We start from the raw sequence: 18416 nt of genomic DNA, 5'->3' as shown, positions 1-18416 counted from the left end.
CATCATTATGAATGAAGTACTTGCGTATTTCTTGGACTCCATTGATGGTGTTATCTCTGAATTCTGCGAATTTCTTTTTCGTATTCCATTATATAATGACGCAAAGAAAGCGAATAGTTAAACTTGCTCAATGAATTTGTGATAGCTTGCTAATGTAATTGTATGGGGTTTGCATAAGTTTGTTGAGAATATAATTGAATGCTAGTTCAGTTCATTTATTATGAATCCCATCTTGTGGGGCGGGTAGTGGGAAGGGGTTACCACGGTGGGGAAATGGACTCTGGTAATGAACCCAACAATTCATTTTTGGCTCAAGCAAGAAAAACAAACAAATAATGGGTAAACGAATTTGCCAAAATTAATTTGTGCAAGTTTGCAAATGTGATTGTAAAGTTTTTTTTTGCATAAGTTTGAGAATATATAATTGAATGTTAGTTTTAATTCGTCTTATTAATGCAGCCCCCCCTATTCCCATCTTGCCACGGGGGGGGGGGGGGGGGGACATCTCCCGTCACGCAGGGTGCAGTCGCACCTCCACAGATCTCCAGTATCAGCTATTGATACTTGTAATGGCTCAAAAAGGGCCACCATGTAGGGGCTATTCATGCCCGTGCCACCTTTTGGGTGGCTTAATCTTCATCAATCAATCAATCCCATCTTGCGGGCTTAAGCGGAAAATGGCTGCATAATGGGCCTCAGAGTCAGAACCTACACAATTCATTTAGCTAAAGCAAGTTTTCGCAATCTTAATGAGCTAGTTTTTTTTTTTTTAAATCCAATGGTCATTGTCACACATCAACAATGGGGCACGAGACAGACCGCAAGTGCAGTTTCTAAATTAAAACCAAGACTGGGAGATGTGGCGAACTAGTGTCATAATTTATCTGTTTTTCCTGCTCACTGCCGCCCATCCATTGGGGTGGGGAGGGGGCGGGCTAAGCTGAGCAGTAGTAACATCTAGAAGTCTGCTGCTTTTATTGGTTGATCCATAGATGTGTACTGGCTCCTCTTGCATCATCATCGCATTACTAGCAGTTAATAAATTAAACAACTAGCATATGTAAAGAGCTAGTCTAACAATTTATGTTTTTTATTTTTTTTTTATTTTTATCAGGCCCACTGCCCTTCTATCCAGCAGACTGCAGCTGGATGGGTTACAATTAAGCCAAAAACAGTTGGTCAGGGCGAGATACGCCTCATTTTTAGAGACATTTACTATAGCAAAAAGCTTGAACGTCGGGGACTGAACGCGGGCCTGCACGAGAGTTGTTCTTGGCACTCAAATGTTTAGAGATTAAAATCTCTATAATTAGAGGGGGCAACTAAAATACCGCATTATTTAGTGAAATTTTGCAATGTCCAATAGTTTGGATGTTGGGGAACTGAGTCAGGACTTGCACGCAGTTTACTCTGCATCCAGTCCAAATGAGGAAACACGTGGGAGAAAGCAAGATTTACTCCCTTGGGAAACCTTTAAAAAAAAAAAAATTGTGGCCAGAGTTTTGGTAACATTGGCAACTTTCTTATATAGAATGAAACTCTTAAACAATAACATATATCCTGAAGAATAAATCTTCTTCTATGAGATATATCTTTTTAGTTAGTTTTAAAAGTTTGTATTTATCGTAATGATGATGCCTTCCAAACATGGCTCATTAAAATAATTTTTTGTTTATGAAATTGTGTAAGTATTTATGCAATATTTATTATAAAACAATCATAATACGCAGTGGCATATAATTTTTATAAAGAGGCTCTATAAGGTAATTATAATAGCAATGCGAAACTCTTTCTATCTGACGTATTATTTTAAATAAATACAGTTGGGCGAAAAACATGTCTATTGCCTGCGTGAGCGACTGGGGGTGGGCTCTTGCTGATTCTATGTAATTTAATCTCTAAACATTTGAGTGCCAAGAACAACTCTCATGCAGGCCCGCATTCAGTTCCCGACGTTCAAGCTTTTGCTATAGTAAATGTCTCTAAAAATGAGGCCGTATCTCGCCCTGACCAACTGTTTTTGGCTCAATTGTGACCCATCCAGCCGCAGTCTGCTGGGCAAGACCCAGTGCAAGTTTGGAAGGCTTTGGCAATTAAAGCACCGTAAGATTGTGAGTGTTCAAGTCTAGGGGTGACTAAGCATTTTTTTGTGTGAATGTGCAAAGCCCGTGTTTATTTGTGTAAGTTAAAAATTGAGTTTTTGTTTGTGTATAAGAGTTTAGCAATGTGTTTAAGTAAGTTTGTGCAACTGTTTTAAGTTTAGGGGGGGGACTAAGTATTTTGCGCGAATGTGAAAGCCCTGGGTTTATTTGTGTAAGTTAAACAAAAAAAAATGAGTTTGTTTTTGCGAGCGAGTTTGTTTAAGCATGTGCTATCATTAAAAAACTTCCAAAGTAATGACAGTAATGCCAAAATGAGTTCATCTTTTCACTTTTTGAAAGGTGGAGGTGTAACATTTTCTGAAAACCTTTGCCCTTGATATACCACGGCACTGACATAAATGGCAACTGATGGAGTCGACTTTTAAATTTTAACACATGATTTCAAAAAGCATTTCATAGCAACAGACATTGCCAGTCGATGCGTTATATGAAGTTATTGGGCCCCCACCACAATAGCTGCAAACTATTATGATGTTAAAAAATGAAATTTAATACAGAATTTGAACAGATTCCCAGTACGTATTAAATTGCTTAAACCACTCAACTACTGTACTTTCCTTTATAGTATATTTACGAGTGTCAAATTAATGTTTGGAGTGTCAAACCCAACACAATATGGCTGAGGCCCCACTATTTAACTTCTTTTCGTATTCTATGAAATATCACAGGTATTGTTAATGCTTGTAACGTTTATTACAAATGATAGACATACATTTGATGCAATTTTTCATATTAAAATCTAATTTGAGGCCCGAAAAATATATCTATAAAATCTATAAACAGGTTAGAACCATACAAAGGCAAGCATGCCTTTTTCACCAGTAATCAACTGAATGCCACAGAAAATGGAATCTTTACTTTAGCAACAGAAAACGGAGCAAAGCCGAAGGGGGATGACTGGAATAAACAGTTTCCAACCTGACTCTTCTCGCACATAAACATGTCTTTCTTGACCTCATTTTAAATTATATAGAGTACTGAAAGCTCATTTTCCATAGCAAATATACTAAGGAATTCATTTTACGACTAGAACGCAAACTAGGACCCCTCATTCAGATTCAAAACACGAGAATTATTGACTGAACATTTCCCCACTATCAAGCACACAGGACTCTTTAAAGCTATCTTAACTTCTTTAAAGCCCTAATATGACCCATCTCACATGCAGATCCTGTTCTATGACTCGCCCTTCACGTCAATGTATCCCACAGTATCATGCAAATTCAAGATAAGGCTTACTACACCTATATATCCAACTTGGTCTTTGTAAGGAATCTTGACCCCCCCTTCTATGCTTGACCCCACTGGGGGTAATCATAGGTAGGGGGTCCCTATTGCCGACGTCATGTCACGTGACACCCCCGGAACAAATATGGAAAATTTCACCTGATTGGCCCATGACCCCGAGACAGAAAGAGAATTTTTCTACTCGGCTCCTGATTGGTCAAAAAAATCACGCCCCGTTCTCACCGCTCACCTCTGACCATTACAGAAAATGGAGCTGTGCCCAAGGGCTCCCTATACTATTCAGTCATAGCCTCATTAAAGTACTCCAAAAACTTCTATATTCGCTTTCAACTGTGTTTCTTGGTTTGAATCTATTGAACATTCACCCTCTGATCCATTCAAAAGTAAGGGCCCCCAAATTGATACCGTAGTACTCTCGTAACACCCCCGGGCCAAATCGTGAATTTTGCTCATGCCATTAAAATACTCCAAAAACATTTATATGCCTTTCACCAGTGTATTTTTTGGTTTCCAACTATTGAACATTCATCCTCGGTACCTCTCATAAGTAGAGACCCCCTTCTTGAGGCCCTAGACTCATCTTAAAGCAAAGAGACAAAAAGTGAAAAAACAGGTTAGGATAGGGCACCAGTTCCTCAGGTACACCCTGGGTGGTGGGCCCTGGGTACCCCTGGGGGGAATGGACCACCCCACCCCCCCGCCAGCCAGCCAGGTGCGCGCTGACTGTGCCCTAACCTAACCACCTAAAATTAGTTTTTGGTCGAATCCGCCCGCCAGGGTCGAGTCGGCATGGAAGTGCCCAACCGTTTCTGAAAATCAATTCCCCATGTGTCTCCTTTTACACTACTGGACAGAAGAGAGTCATTTTCAAGGTGATGTATTCACCTTGTAAATGGGATTATAAGCAAGACAAGTGAACTAAGGGAAGGAGCACAAGAGGTTAACCCGAATGTAATTGGACTCACAGAAACAAAACTCCGAGGAATCAAAACGAATGCGGTGTTTCCCCAGGACTACACAATAATAGGGAAAGAGAGGGAAGGAAGGGGAGGAGGTGGAGTGCCTTACTAATGAGAATAGAATGGAGTCTCAAGGAGATGGTTATCCAGCGCTGTGAGGGATTCAGTGACTACATAACAGGCACATTGACGATGGAAGGACTAAGAGTAGCAGTAGCAGTGATATATAACCCTCGACTAAACGACAGAAGACCCAGGCAAGAGTATGACAACAACAACATGGTGAGTTAACACTACAATTGAGAGGACAACCTCTGCTGCCTGTAGAAGTAGATCCCAAGTGCACGTCATGGGGGAATTCAATCATGAAGGATAGACTGGGAGAACAAGGAACCGCATGGAGGTGAGGATACATGGAGAGCCAAACTAATGGAGGAGGCGACAGAAAACTTTTATGCCAGCATGTCAGGGAACCAACAAGAATGAGAGGCAACGATGAACCAGCGAGACTCGACCTAGTCTTCACTCTGAACGACTCTGACATAAGAGAAAACGGTTCTGAGGCCCCAGTAGGAATGAGCGACCACAGTGTACTGACGTTTGAGTATCTGGTTGAAGAAAGGTTAATGAACTCAAAGAAGGAAACTGAAAACAAATGGTTGGCATTCCGAAAAGGAAACTATTAGGAGATAAGAAAATTCCTGACAGATATAACATGGGAAACAGAGCTCAGGGAAAAGACGGCCTAAGACATGATGGACCACATCACGCAGAAGTGTAGGGAGGCAGCAGACAAGTCTTTCCCGGCCCAAAAAGATAAAAAAAGAAATGCTGATGAGAAACCCATGGTTTAATCAGATACGTAGGCTAGCTAAGCAGCAGAGTAAAAGGGCGTGTAGAAAAGATAGAAATAACAGGACACTTGAGAGCAGAGAAAGATACCCGAGTGCCAGGAATGAATATGTCAGGTTGAGAAGAGAGGCAGAAGGACAATACGAAAATGACATAGCGAGCGAGGCAAAGACTCAACCTAAATTGCAGCACAGCCACGTCAGGAGAAAAACAAAAGTGAAGGAACAGGTGATGAAACTGAGGATAGGGGCAAACAGATTCATTACAAACTACAAGGAAGTGTGCAAGGAACTGAATAAAAAATTCCAGGAGATCTTCACATTAGAGCTAGGAGAAGTTCCAGAGATAAGAAAAGGAATGGATAACCAGGGACTTCTAGAAGAGCTTGAGATTACCAGTGGGGATTAAGCAAGCTGTTGCTAAAGTTGAATGTGACAAAGGCTATAGGCTAAGAGGGAATCTCCCCATGGATCCTAAAGGAAGGAGCAGAAGCACTGTGGCTGCCACTCTCCATAGTGTATCACAAATCGCTGGTAACAGGGGAACTGCCAAAAATTTGAAAGACGGCTAATATAGTCCCGATATACAAGAAGAGGATAGACAGGAGACACTGAACTACAGGCCAGTGTCCCTAACTTGCATACCATGCAAGCTGATGGAGAAAATTGTGCGAAAAAAGCTAGTCGAACATCTGAAGCAAAAGAACGTTCTAACACAGCATCAACATGGATTCAGGGATGGTAAGTCCTGCCTCACATGATTATTTGAATTGTACGACCATGCACCAAAAATCAGCCAGGAAAGAGGTGGGCAGACTGCATATAATTGGATTGCCAGAAAGCCTTTGATACAGTACCACTCAAGAGGCTAGTGCAAAAGCTGGAGATGCAGGCAGGAGTGAAAGGGAAGGGACTCCTTTGGATAACGGAGTACCTAAGACAACGAGTCAATGTGAGGGGTGAGGACTCGGAGTGGCAAGGCGTCACCAGTGGAGTCCCACAGGGTTCGGTCCTTGGACCTATACTGATTCTGATATTTGTAAATTATCTCCCAGAAGGTTTTGTATCGTTCCTCTCATTGTTAGCTGACGATGCAAAAATTATGTGAAGGATTAAAACAGAGGATGATAGTAGGAGGCTACAATGACCAATGATGACTACAATGATGTATGGCTAGAATGACTACAATGATGGCTACAATGATGACCTAGACTGATTGAATGAAAGGTCCAACAAATGGCTACTAAAGTTCAACCCGAGTAAATGAAAGGTAATAAAACTAGGCAGTGAAAACAGGAGGCCAGACACAGGATACAGGATGGGAGATGAAGTACTTTACGAAACGGACAGAGAGAAAGATCTACGAGTTGATATCACACCAAACCTGTCTCCTGAAGCCCACATAAAAAGATTAACATCTGCTGCATATACGAGGCTGGCTAACATCAGAACTGCTTTCAGGAACCTAAGTAAGAAATCATTCAGAACCCTGTATACCACATATGTAAGACCATTCCTGGAGTATGCAGCCCCAGCATGGAGCCCGTACCTTGTCAAGCACAAGACGAAGCTGGAAAAAGTTCAGAGGTATGCCACCAGGCTAGTCCCAGACCTAAGAGGCATGAGTTACGAGGAAAGGCTGCGGGAAATGCACCTCACGACGCTGGAAGACAGAAGAGTAAGGGGAGACATGATCAGTACCAACAAAATTCTTTAAGGAATTGACAGGGTAGATAAGGATAAATTATTTAACACGGGTGGAACACGAACAAGGGGACTCAGGTGGAAACTGAGTCCCCAAATGAGCCACAGGGACGTTAGAAGGAACTTTTTTCAGTGTCAGAGTAGTTAGTAAATGGAATGCACTAGGAAGTGATGTGGTGGAGGCTGACTCCATACACAGTTTCAAATGTAGATATGATACAGCCCAATAGGCTCAGGAATCTGTACACCAGTTGATTGACAGTTGAGAGGCGGGGCCAAAGAGCCAAAGCTCAACCCCCGCAAGCACAACTAGGTGAGTAGAGAGTGACAGGCGAGAGCATCAAAGACGCCCAGAGCTTGGCGTAGCAGCCCGCCTGGAGGTGATGCATACTAAACACTGGGATAAGATCCCCTCCAGTCATCAACCCGCCCCACCCTCCTCCTCCTCCTGGGCCTTGCCCCTGTACCTGGCCATATTTAACAGTGGCAGTGAGAGAGAGAGAGAGAGAGTGCGAGACAGAAAGAGAGAGAGAGAGAGAGAGAGAGAGAGAGAGAGAGAGAGAGAGAGAGAGAGAGAGAGAGAGAGAGAGAGAGAGAGAGAGAGAGAGAGAGAGAGAGAGAGAGAGAGAGAGAGAGAGAGAGAGAGAGAGGGAGGGAGGGAGAGGGAGGGAGAGAGAGAGAGAGAGAGAGAGAGAGAGAGAGAGAGAGAGAGAGAGAGAGAGAGAGAGAGAGAGAGAGAGAGAGAGAGAGAGAGAGAGAGAGAGAGAGAGAGAGAGAGAGAGAGAGGGAGGGAGGGAGGGAGAGGGAGGGAGAGAGAGAGAGAGAGAGAGAGAGAGAGAGAGAGAGAGAGAGAGAGAGAGAGAGAGAGAGAGAGAGAGAGAGAGAGAGAGAGAGAGAGAGAGAGAGAGAGAGAGAGAGAGAGAGAGAGAGAGAGAGAGAGAGAGAGAGAGAGAGAGAGAGAGAGAGAGAGAGAGAGAGAGAGAGAGAGAGAGAGAGAGAGAGAGAGAGAGAGAGAGAGAGAGAGAGAGAGAGAGAGAGAGAGAGAGAGAGAGAGAGAGAGAGAGAGAGAGAGAGAGAGAGAGAGAGAGAGAGAGAGAGAGAGAGAGAGAGAGAGAGAGAGAGAGAGAGAGAGAGAGAGAGAGAGAGAGAGAGAGAGAGAGAGAGAGAGAGAGAGAGAGAGAGAGAGAGAGAGAGAGAGAGAGAGAGAGAGAGAGAGAGAGAGAGAGAGAGAGAGAGAGAGAGAGAGAGAGAGAGAGAGAGAGAGAGAGAGAGAGAGAGAGAGAGAGAGAGAGAGAGAGAGAGAGAGAGAGAGAGAGAGAGAGAGAGAGAGAGAGAGAGAGAGAGAGAGAGAGAGAGAGAGAGAGAGAGAGAGAGAGAGAGAGAGAGAGAGAGAGAGAGAGAGAGAGAGAGAGAGAGAGAGAGAGAGAGAGAGAGAGAGAGAGAGAGAGAGAGAGAGAGAGAGAGAGAGAGAGAGAGAGAGAGAGAGAGAGAGAGAGAGAGAGAGAGAGAGAGAGAGAGAGAGACAGACAGACAGACAGAGACAGGAAGAGACAGAGAGAAAAGGAGTTATAGACATTGAGGGCGATAGCCACAGAGAAAAAGGGCCAGGGAGGGAGATAGCCAGGTATGGAGATAACTTGGGAGGGAGATAGCCAGGGATAGAGATAACTTATGAGGAAGATAGCCAGGGAGGGTGATAGCCAGGGAGGGTGATAGCCAGGGAGGAAGATAGCCAATGAGGAAGATAGCCGGAGAGGGTGATAGGCAGAGAGGGTGATAGCCAGGGAGGGAGATAGCCAGGGAGGGTGATAGCCAGGGAGGGTGATAGACAGGGAGGGAGATAACCAGGGAGGCAGATAGCCAGGGAGGAAGATAGCGAGGGAGGGAGAAAGCCAGGGAGGATGATAGCCAGAGAGGGAGATAGCCAGGGAGGGAGATAGCCAGGGAGGATGATAGCCAGAGAGGGAGATAGCCAGGAAGGGTGATAGCTAGGGAGAAAGATCGCCAGGGAGAGAGAAAGCCGGGGATGGTGATAGCCAGGGAGGGAGATAGCCAGGAAGGGTGATAGCCAGGGAGAAGATAGCCAGGGACGGTGATAGCTAGGGAGATAGATAGTCAGGAAGGGAGATAACCAGAAAGGGTGATAGCCAGGGTGGGTGATAGCCAGGAAGATAACCAAAAAGGGTGATAGCCAGGGAGGGTGATAGCCAGGGAGGGAGATAGCCAGGGATGGTGATTGCCAGGGATGGAGATAACCAGGGATGGTGATAGCCAGGGAGGGAGATAGCCAGAAAGGGTGATAGCCAGGGAGGGTGATAGCCAGGGAGGGAGATAACCAGGGAGGGAGATAGCCAGGGATAGTGATTGCCAGGGATGGAGATAACCAGGAATGGTGATAGCCAGGGAGGGAGAGATCCTGGAAGGGAGAGAGCCAAGGAGGGTGATAGCCAGGAAGAGTGATATCCATGGAGGGTAATAGCCAGGGAGGGAGATAGCCAGGGAGGGTGATAGCCAGGGAGGGAGATAGCCAGGGAGGGAGATAGCCAGGGAGGGAGATAGCCAGGGAGGGAGATAGCCAGGGAGGGAGATAGCCAGGGAGGGAGATAACTTGGGAGGGAGATAGCCAGGGATGGAGATAACTTAGGAGGAAGATAGCCAGGGTGGGTGATAGCCAGGGAGGAAGATAGCAAATGAGGAAGATAGCCGGAGAGGGTGATAGGCAGAGAGGGTGATAGCCAGGGAGGGAGATAGCCAGGGAGGGAGATAGCCAGGGAGGGTGATAGCCAGGGAGGGTGATAGACAGGGAGAGAGATAACCAGTGGGGGAGATAACCAGGGAGGCAGATAGCCTGGGAGGAATATAGCCAGGGAGGAAGAAAGCCAGCGGGGAGATAGCCAGGAAGGGAGATTGCCAGGAAGGATGATATCCAGAGAGGGAGATAGCCAGGAAGGGTGATAGCTAGGGAGAAAGATAGCCAGGGAGAGAGAAAGCCGGGGATGGTGATAGCCAGGGAGGGAGATAGCCAGGAAGGGTGATAGCCAGGGAGAAGATAGCCAGGGACGGTGATAGCTAGGGAGAGAGATAGCCAGGGAGGGAGATAACCAGAAAGGGTGATAGCCAGGGTGGGTGATAGCCAGGAAGATAACCAGAAAGGGTGATAGCCAGAGAGGGTGATAGCCAGGGAGGGAGATAGCCAGGGAGGGTGATTGCCAGGGATGGAGATAACCAGGGATGGTAATAGCCAGGGAGGGAGATAGCCAGGAAGGGTGATAGCCAGGGAGGGTGATAGCCAGGGAGGGAGATAACCAGGCAGGGAGATAGCCAGGGATAGTGATTGCCAGGGATGGAGATAACCAGGAATGGTGATAGCCAGGGAGGGAGAGATCCTGGAAGGGAGATAGCCAAGGAGGGTGATAGCCAGGGAGGGAGATCGCCAGGGAGAGTGATGTCCAGGGAGGGTAATAGCCAGGGAGGGAGATAGCCAGGGAGGGTGATAGCTAGGAAGGGAGATAGCCAGAGAGAGTGATATTCAGGGAGGGTAATAGCCAGGGAGGGAGATAGCCAGAGAGGGTGATAGCCAGGGAGGGAGATAGCCAGGGAGGGAGATAGCCAGGGAGGGATATAGCCAGGGAGGGTGATAGCCAAAATTGGGGGATTTGGACCGGGATAGCCAGAGAGGGTGATAGTCAGCGGGAGTGATTGTCAAAGACGGTGATATTAAGGGAAGTTGATAGCAAAGGAAGGTGATAAGAGTGATAAGTTAAGCGAGGATAGCTAGGGCAAGTGACAGCCACGCAGATAACCAGAGAGAATGATAACTATATAAAGTAATAGCCAAGGAGAGTGATAGCCATAGAAAATGATAGCCAGGAAAAGTGACAGCTACGGAGATAACCATAGTGTGATAATCAGGGTAAGTGAAAGCCAGCATGATAGCCAGGAAGAGTGACAGCCACGGAGATAGCCAGAGAGTGGTAATCAAGGTAAGTGATAGCCAGGATGATAGCCAGGAAGAGTGACAGCCACGGAGATAGCCAGAGAGTGGTAATCAAGGTAAGTGATAGCCAGGATGATAGCCAGGAAGAGTGACAGCCACGGAGATAGCCAGTGAGTGGTAATCAAGGTAAGTGATAGCAGGAAGAGTGACAGCCACGGAGATAGCCAGAGAGTGGTAATCAAGGTAAGTGATAGCCAGCATGATAGCCAGGAAGAGTGAGAGCCACGGAGATAGCCAGAGAGTGGTAATCAAGGTAAGTGATAGCCAGCATGATAGCCAGGAAGAGTGAGAGCCACGGAGATAACCAGAGAGTGGTAATCAGGGTAAGTGATAGCCAGCATGATAGCCAGGAAGAGTGAGAGCCACGGAGATAGCCAGAGAGTGGTAATCAGGGTAAGTGATAGCCAGTAAGCCAGTATAGAGCCTGAGAGCCAGGCTTCCAGGGGCTCAAGGATGGACGCGGCCCCCATTTATAACACAAAGGATCCTGATTGATGGCAGTAATGAAAAGATAATTAAATTGATTGATAAAAAAATTAATTGATGATAAGTCATTTTGATAGACAGGTGTAATTAACCTTTATGTCTGTGGCCGAAGATCATATTATTTTCAAAAGCTTAATCAGAACTAATCAAGTATTTTTAGTCCTAATATTAAGGAAATATAATAATGATGATTGTAATTATAATAATATGTACAATTTTATTTTCAGTATTGAGAAGAAACACAATGTCTATAAGTTACTTTATATATAGATATTAAAGTTACGTCATTGGTTCGTTTTTTTACACAGGAGGGTACAGGAGCAGACGACTGCTGACTCCTGTTAGCAGGTGTTACTCCTGTTCACCTCAACCCCCCGCCCACCTTCACCTCAACCCCCACTGCCCACCTTCACCTCAACCCCCACGCCCACCTTCACCTCAACCCCCCACGCCCACCTTCACCTCAACCCCCACGCCCACCTTCACCTCAACCCCCACGCCCACCTTCACCTCAACCCCCACGCCCACCTTCACCTCAACCCCCCACGCCCATCTTCACCTCAACCCCCCCCCCGCCCACCTTCACCTCAACCCCCACGCCCACCTTCACCTCAACCCCCCCGCCCACCTTCACCTCAACCCCCACGCCCACCTTCACCTCAACCCCCACGCCCACCTTCACCTCAACCCCCACGCCCACCTTCACCTCGGTTGTGGTGCAGGTGGGCGTGGGGGTTGAGGGGGGGGGGGTGTGAGACACAGGGGTCCTCACGCCTGACACGTGAAGCACGCAGCCTTGGTCAGTCCTTATCACCTTCTGGTGGTCCTTAATGACTGCAGAGTCTAAACACCATCACCTGCAGCTGTGACCTTGGGGCGTGAGTTCTAAAATCATCACAATTCATCATAAATTACTCCTGGATTCATGTGTAACTCATCACTTGTCAATTTTAATGCTTGCGTTAAAAATAATTAAATTCTGTTATTACCAGAGTCGACCTTGTTTTGTTGTGATTATTCAACAGGATGTATAATCACCTGCTGAATTGCTGATTATACATCCTCGTATTGACATAGTAGTTAGTAATGTTAAATAAAGCTATCTAGATGCCATGCTTTCTCATGCTAAGCCCTAGCAACTAAGCCTCTAACGTGCATATTATGAACACATTGTCCTAATTCGTACACTGTATAGTATACTCTCCTGTCGCGGTGATTTTGTACCAGTACCTGAACTGTACCTCGATGGGGTTCTGAGAGTTCATCTACTCCCCAAGCCCGGCCCGAGGCCAGGCTTGACATGTGACAGCTTGGTCCACCAGGCTGTTGCTTGGAGCGGCCCGCAGGTCTACAGACCCACCACAGCCCGGTTGGTCTGACAATTCTTGAAGAAAACTATCTAGTTTCCTCTAGAAGATGTCCACGGTTGTTCTGGCAATATTTCTTATGCTCGCTGGGAGGACGTTGAACGACCGCGGACCTCTGATGTTCATACAGTGTTCTCTGATTGTGCCCATGGCACCTCTGCTCTTCACTGGTTCATATTCTTCATTTTCTTCCATATTGTTCACTCCAATATGTTGTTATTTTACTGTGTAGATTTGGGACCTGTCCAAATAGAACAAGTTTGTGCTCCTTGTTCTACCGTCTCAAGTGGTTGTTGAGTGTCTAGAGTGTTATGCAGCACTGGTTGTCTGGCAGTGTGGTTGTTGAGTGTCTAGAGTGTTATGCAGCACTGGTTGTCTGGCAGTGTGGTTGATGAGTGTCTAGGGTGTTATGCAGCACTGGTTGTCTGGCAGTGTGGTTGTTGAGTGTCTAGAGTGTTATGCAGCACTGGTTGTCTGGCAGTGTGGTTGTTGAATGTCTAGAGTGTTATGCAGCACTGGTTGTCTGGCAGTGTGGTTGTTGAGTGTCTAGGGTGTTATGCAGCACTGGTTGTCTGGCAGTGTGGTTGATGAGTGTCTAGGGTGTTATGCAGCACTGGTTGTCTGGCAGTGTGGTTGATGAGTGTCTAGGGTGTTATGCAGCACTGGTTGTCTGGCAGTGTGGTTGATGAGTGTCTAGGGTGTTATGCAGCACTGGTTGTCTGGCAGTGTGGTTGATGAGTGTCTAGGGTGTTATGCAGCACTGGTTGTCTGGCAGTGTGGTTGATGAGTGTCTAGGGTGTTATGCAGCACTGGTTGTCTGGCAGTGTGGTTGATGAGTGTCTAGGGTGTTATGCAGCACTGGTTGTCTGGCAGTGTGGTTGATGAGTGTCTAGGGTGTTATGCAGCACTGGTTGTCTGGCAGTGTGGTTGATGAGTGTCTAGGGTGTTATGCAGCACTGGTTGTCTGGCAGTGTGGTTGATGAGTGTCTAGGGTGTTATGCAGCACTGGTTGTCTGGCAGTGTGGTTGATGAGTGTCTAGGGTGTTATGCAGCACTGGTTGTCTGGCAGTGTGGTTGATGAGTGTCTAGAGTGTTATGCAGCACTGGTTGTCTGGCAGTGTGGTTGCATGTGCTGTTGATACATATAATTATCAGGAGAAAGTACTAAGCCAGTACCTCTCCCAACTGCACGACATATGAAAGCAAAGAGAATGAATGGTTCATAATTACTAGAACCATCGGGGATCGAACCCTGAATCAGCACGAATCAAGTACAAGGAGCTGGGAAATGAGGACGGAGTGAAAGATCGGTGCCGAGAAAAGTGGACCTTAGGGGATCGAACTACTCCGACCCTGCAAGTAAGGAGGACATCGATATTTGTTCGCTATTCTGGTTTTACAGCAAATTAATTTAGTGTACTTTTTAATTTAAAACAAACGGAGATTTCTTTTAAAATCTACGATATATATATATATATATATATATATATATATATATATATATATATATATATATATATATGTATATATATATATATATATATATATATATATATATATATATATATATATATATATATATATATATATACATATGTCGTACCTAGTAGCCAGAACGCACTTCTCAGCCTACTATACATGGCCCGATTTGCCTAATAAGCCAAGTTATCATGAATTAATATATTTTCTCTAATTTTTTTCTTATGAAATGATAAAGCTACCCGTTTCATTATGTATGAGGTCAATTTTTTTTTATTGGAGTTAAAATTAACGTAGATATATGACCGAACCTAACCAACCCTACCTAACCTAACCTAACCTATCTTTATAGGTTAGGTTAGGTTAGGTAGCCGAAAAAGTTAGGTTAGGTTAGGTTAGGTAGGTTAGGTAGTCGAAAAACAATTAATTCATGAAAACTTGGCATATTAGGCAAATAAGGCCTTGTATAGTAGGCTGAGAAGTGCGTTCTGGCTACTAGGTACGACATATATATATATATATATATATATATATATATATATATATATATATATATATATATATATATATATATATACATATATATATATATATATATATATATATATATATATATATATATATATATATATATATATATATATATATATATAAATGTCGTGCCTAGTAGCCAGAACGCACTTCTCAGCCTACTATGCAAGGCCCGATTTGTCTAATAAGCCAAGTTTTCAAGAATTAATGTTTTTTCGACTACCTAACCTACCTAACCTAACTTTTTCGGCTAACTAACCTAACCTAACCTATAAAGATAGGTTAGGTAGGGTTGGTTAGGTTCGGTCATATATCTACGTTAATTTTAACTCCAATAAAAAAAATTGACCTCATACATAATGAAATGGGTAGCTTTATCATTTCATAAGAAAAATATTAGAGAAAATATATTAATTCAGGAAAACTTGGCTTATTAGGCAAATCGGGCCTTGCATAGAAGGCTGAGAAGTGCGTTCTGGCTACTAGGTACGACATATATATTTATACATACATACATATATATATATATATATATATATATATATATATATATATATATATATATATATATATATATATATATATATATATACATATATATATTTATATATATATATATATATATATATATATATATATATATATTTATTTATATATTTATATATTTATATGTATGTGTGTATGTATGTATGTATGTATGTATGTATGTATATATATATATATATATATATATATATATATATATATATATATATATATATAAATATATATGTATATATATATATATATATATATATATATATATATATATATATATATATATATATATATGTATGTATGTATAAATATATATATATATATATATATATATATATATATACTATATATATATACTATATATATAATATATATATATATATATATATATATATATATATATATATATATATATATATATATATATATATATATATATATATATATTAGTATATTTTGGTAGCAGTCTTTCCTGTAGACATATATTATTAAATATATTGATCGAAACTGTGAACACCAAGAAATCTGGACTCCACCTGCCAAAGATTATTGGGGAATATAAACCTGGATATGCGTATGGAAATGTCAAGACACACAAGCCTGGAAACCCTTTTCGGCCAATCATCAGCCAGATACCCACACCCACGTACAGACTGGCGAAACGACTCAACGGCTTGCTGACTCCTTATGTCCCTTGCGCCTTCAGCCTGAAGTCTCCAAAGGAATTTGTTGACTTGCTGCGGGGAACACGGGCCACAGGGATAAGAGCCTCGTTGGACGTAGAATCTCTGTTTACCAACGTACCTGTGGATGATACAATCGGGATGATAGCCGACAGAGTGTACCGTGATCCGGCCTGTACTCCTCTTGACATACCAGAAAACAGTCTAAGGAAACTACTCCAAGCTTGTACTAAAGAGGCACCCTTCTTGAGCCCGGATGGACACATGTATAAGCAAGTAGATGGGGTCGCCATGGGTTCTCCCCTAGGTGTCCTGTTTGCAAACTTCTACATGGGTACCATCGAGCAGAAAGTCTTAGTCGACATGAACTTGAAACCTGCCATATACTGCAGGTATGTTGACGACATTTTTACACAGGTACCTGATGTCAGACATCTGCAGGAGCTGAAGGAGGCATTTGAGCAGAATTCTGTGTTGCGTTTCACTTACGAGATGGAGAAGGATGGGAAGCGGCCCTTTCTAGATGTAACAGTCATGGAAAGGAGCGGAGTTTTCCACACTGCAGTCTACACTAAGGAAACAAACATAGGAATGTGCCTGAATGCCAACAGTGACTGCCCAGACAGGTACAAGAGGAGTGTTGTTAACACTTATGTCGACCGTGCCCTCAGCCACAGCTCAGAATGGAAGCAAGTCGACGAAGAACTCTGTAGGGTAAGGCAGGTCCTAGTCAACAACGGCTTCTCCAATGGTTTCGTCGAAGACATCATAAGAAGGAAAGTGAAACGCCATGCAACCTCTGAAGAGACAACTAACACGACACCTATACCCCCTATTAAACTATTTTAAAGGAACTTCTTTTCCACAGCCCATAAAACGGAGGAAAGGGTCCTGAAAGATATTGTCAGTAGAAACGTTATCCCTAGAGACAAAAATCAGAAGATACAACTGACGATTTACTATAAAACCAGAAAAACGGCCAGCCTACTCATGAGAAACTCTCCAGACTCAAAGCAGAAAGCTTTAAAAGAGACCAACGTCGTCTATGCCTTCAAATGCCCTCTTGGGGACTGTAAGACAACAAGATCTCTTTCCAGGCGTTTAACGATGCATAAGCAACATGGCTCCATTAAGGAACATATAATCTCTTCCCACAAACAAACCATCACCAGAGAAATCTTAGCAAACAACACAGAAATCATCGATAGATACAGCGATAGCAGGCGGCTTGACGTCTCCGAGGCACTACACATCAAGAAGTCAACACCAGCAATCAACAGCCAATTAATGCACAACTATATTCTACCCACTTCAAGACTCCGCTCCAATATAGAAGCATCAAGAAATATGGACCAATAGGCTTTCTACAATTACTTCCATTCAATACCCATTGTTTCGTGTTCTGTCTTGTGTTGGAATTTAATACCCATTGAATACCTATTGTTGAAAGTTCGTTTTTCACCTCATCCACCTCACCCAAATGAAGATATAAACCTCGAAGATGTGTAAGCTCTATTCAGTTTCAGTTGTGTGTTTGTAAACTAAAGTCTTTGAAAATGTAATAAGTTTTACGAAACGCGCTCAAGTGTCGCGTCAGACTAGAAATAAAAATGAATTTTGGAGAATTGATCTTTGAATTACCATCAACAGTGAAAAGAAACATAAGAAAGATAGAGAAAATTCGTGTTAGAATTATTAATCTTACTTTTTCGGTCATATTTAATAATATATATAAATATATATATATATATATATATATATATATATATATATATATATATATATATATATATATATATATATATATATATATATATATATATATATATATATATATATATATATAGATATATATATATATATATATATATATATATATATATATATATATATATATATATATATATATATATATATATATATATATATATATTTATATATATAATATTATATTGTTCTAAAAACTGTATACTTAATTAACATTATTTTAGTGTTTTTTAGTAATGTGTGATGAGATTAAACGGTGCTTTTATGTGAGGGTAAATGGCGAAAGTTAATGGCAAAACACTGATATGCACGCACGCAAGCACGTACACGTACACACGCGTGTACCCTTCAGTATACTCCCTTCAGGGAGCAGGAGGCCAGATACAAGGTATCATCTGGGAGATGAAATTCTTCAAAAGTCAGAGAGAGAGAGAGAAAGACTTGGGGGTTGAAATGACGACAGACCTGTCCCCTGAAGCCCATATCAAGAGGATAACATCAGCGGCATATGCCAGGTTGGCCAACAAAAGAACGGCATTCAGAAACTTGTGTAAGGAATCATTCAGAACATTGTATACCACATATGTCAGACCAATCCTGGAGTATGCAGCTCCAGCATGGAGTCCATATCTAGTCAAGCATAAG

The sequence above is a fragment of the Procambarus clarkii genome, chromosome 40, assembly GCF_040958095.1.
Source record: "Procambarus clarkii isolate CNS0578487 chromosome 40, FALCON_Pclarkii_2.0, whole genome shotgun sequence".
In the NCBI taxonomy this organism is placed as follows: domain Eukaryota; kingdom Metazoa; phylum Arthropoda; class Malacostraca; order Decapoda; family Cambaridae; genus Procambarus; species Procambarus clarkii.
Note: the sequence above shows the minus strand (reverse complement) of the source record.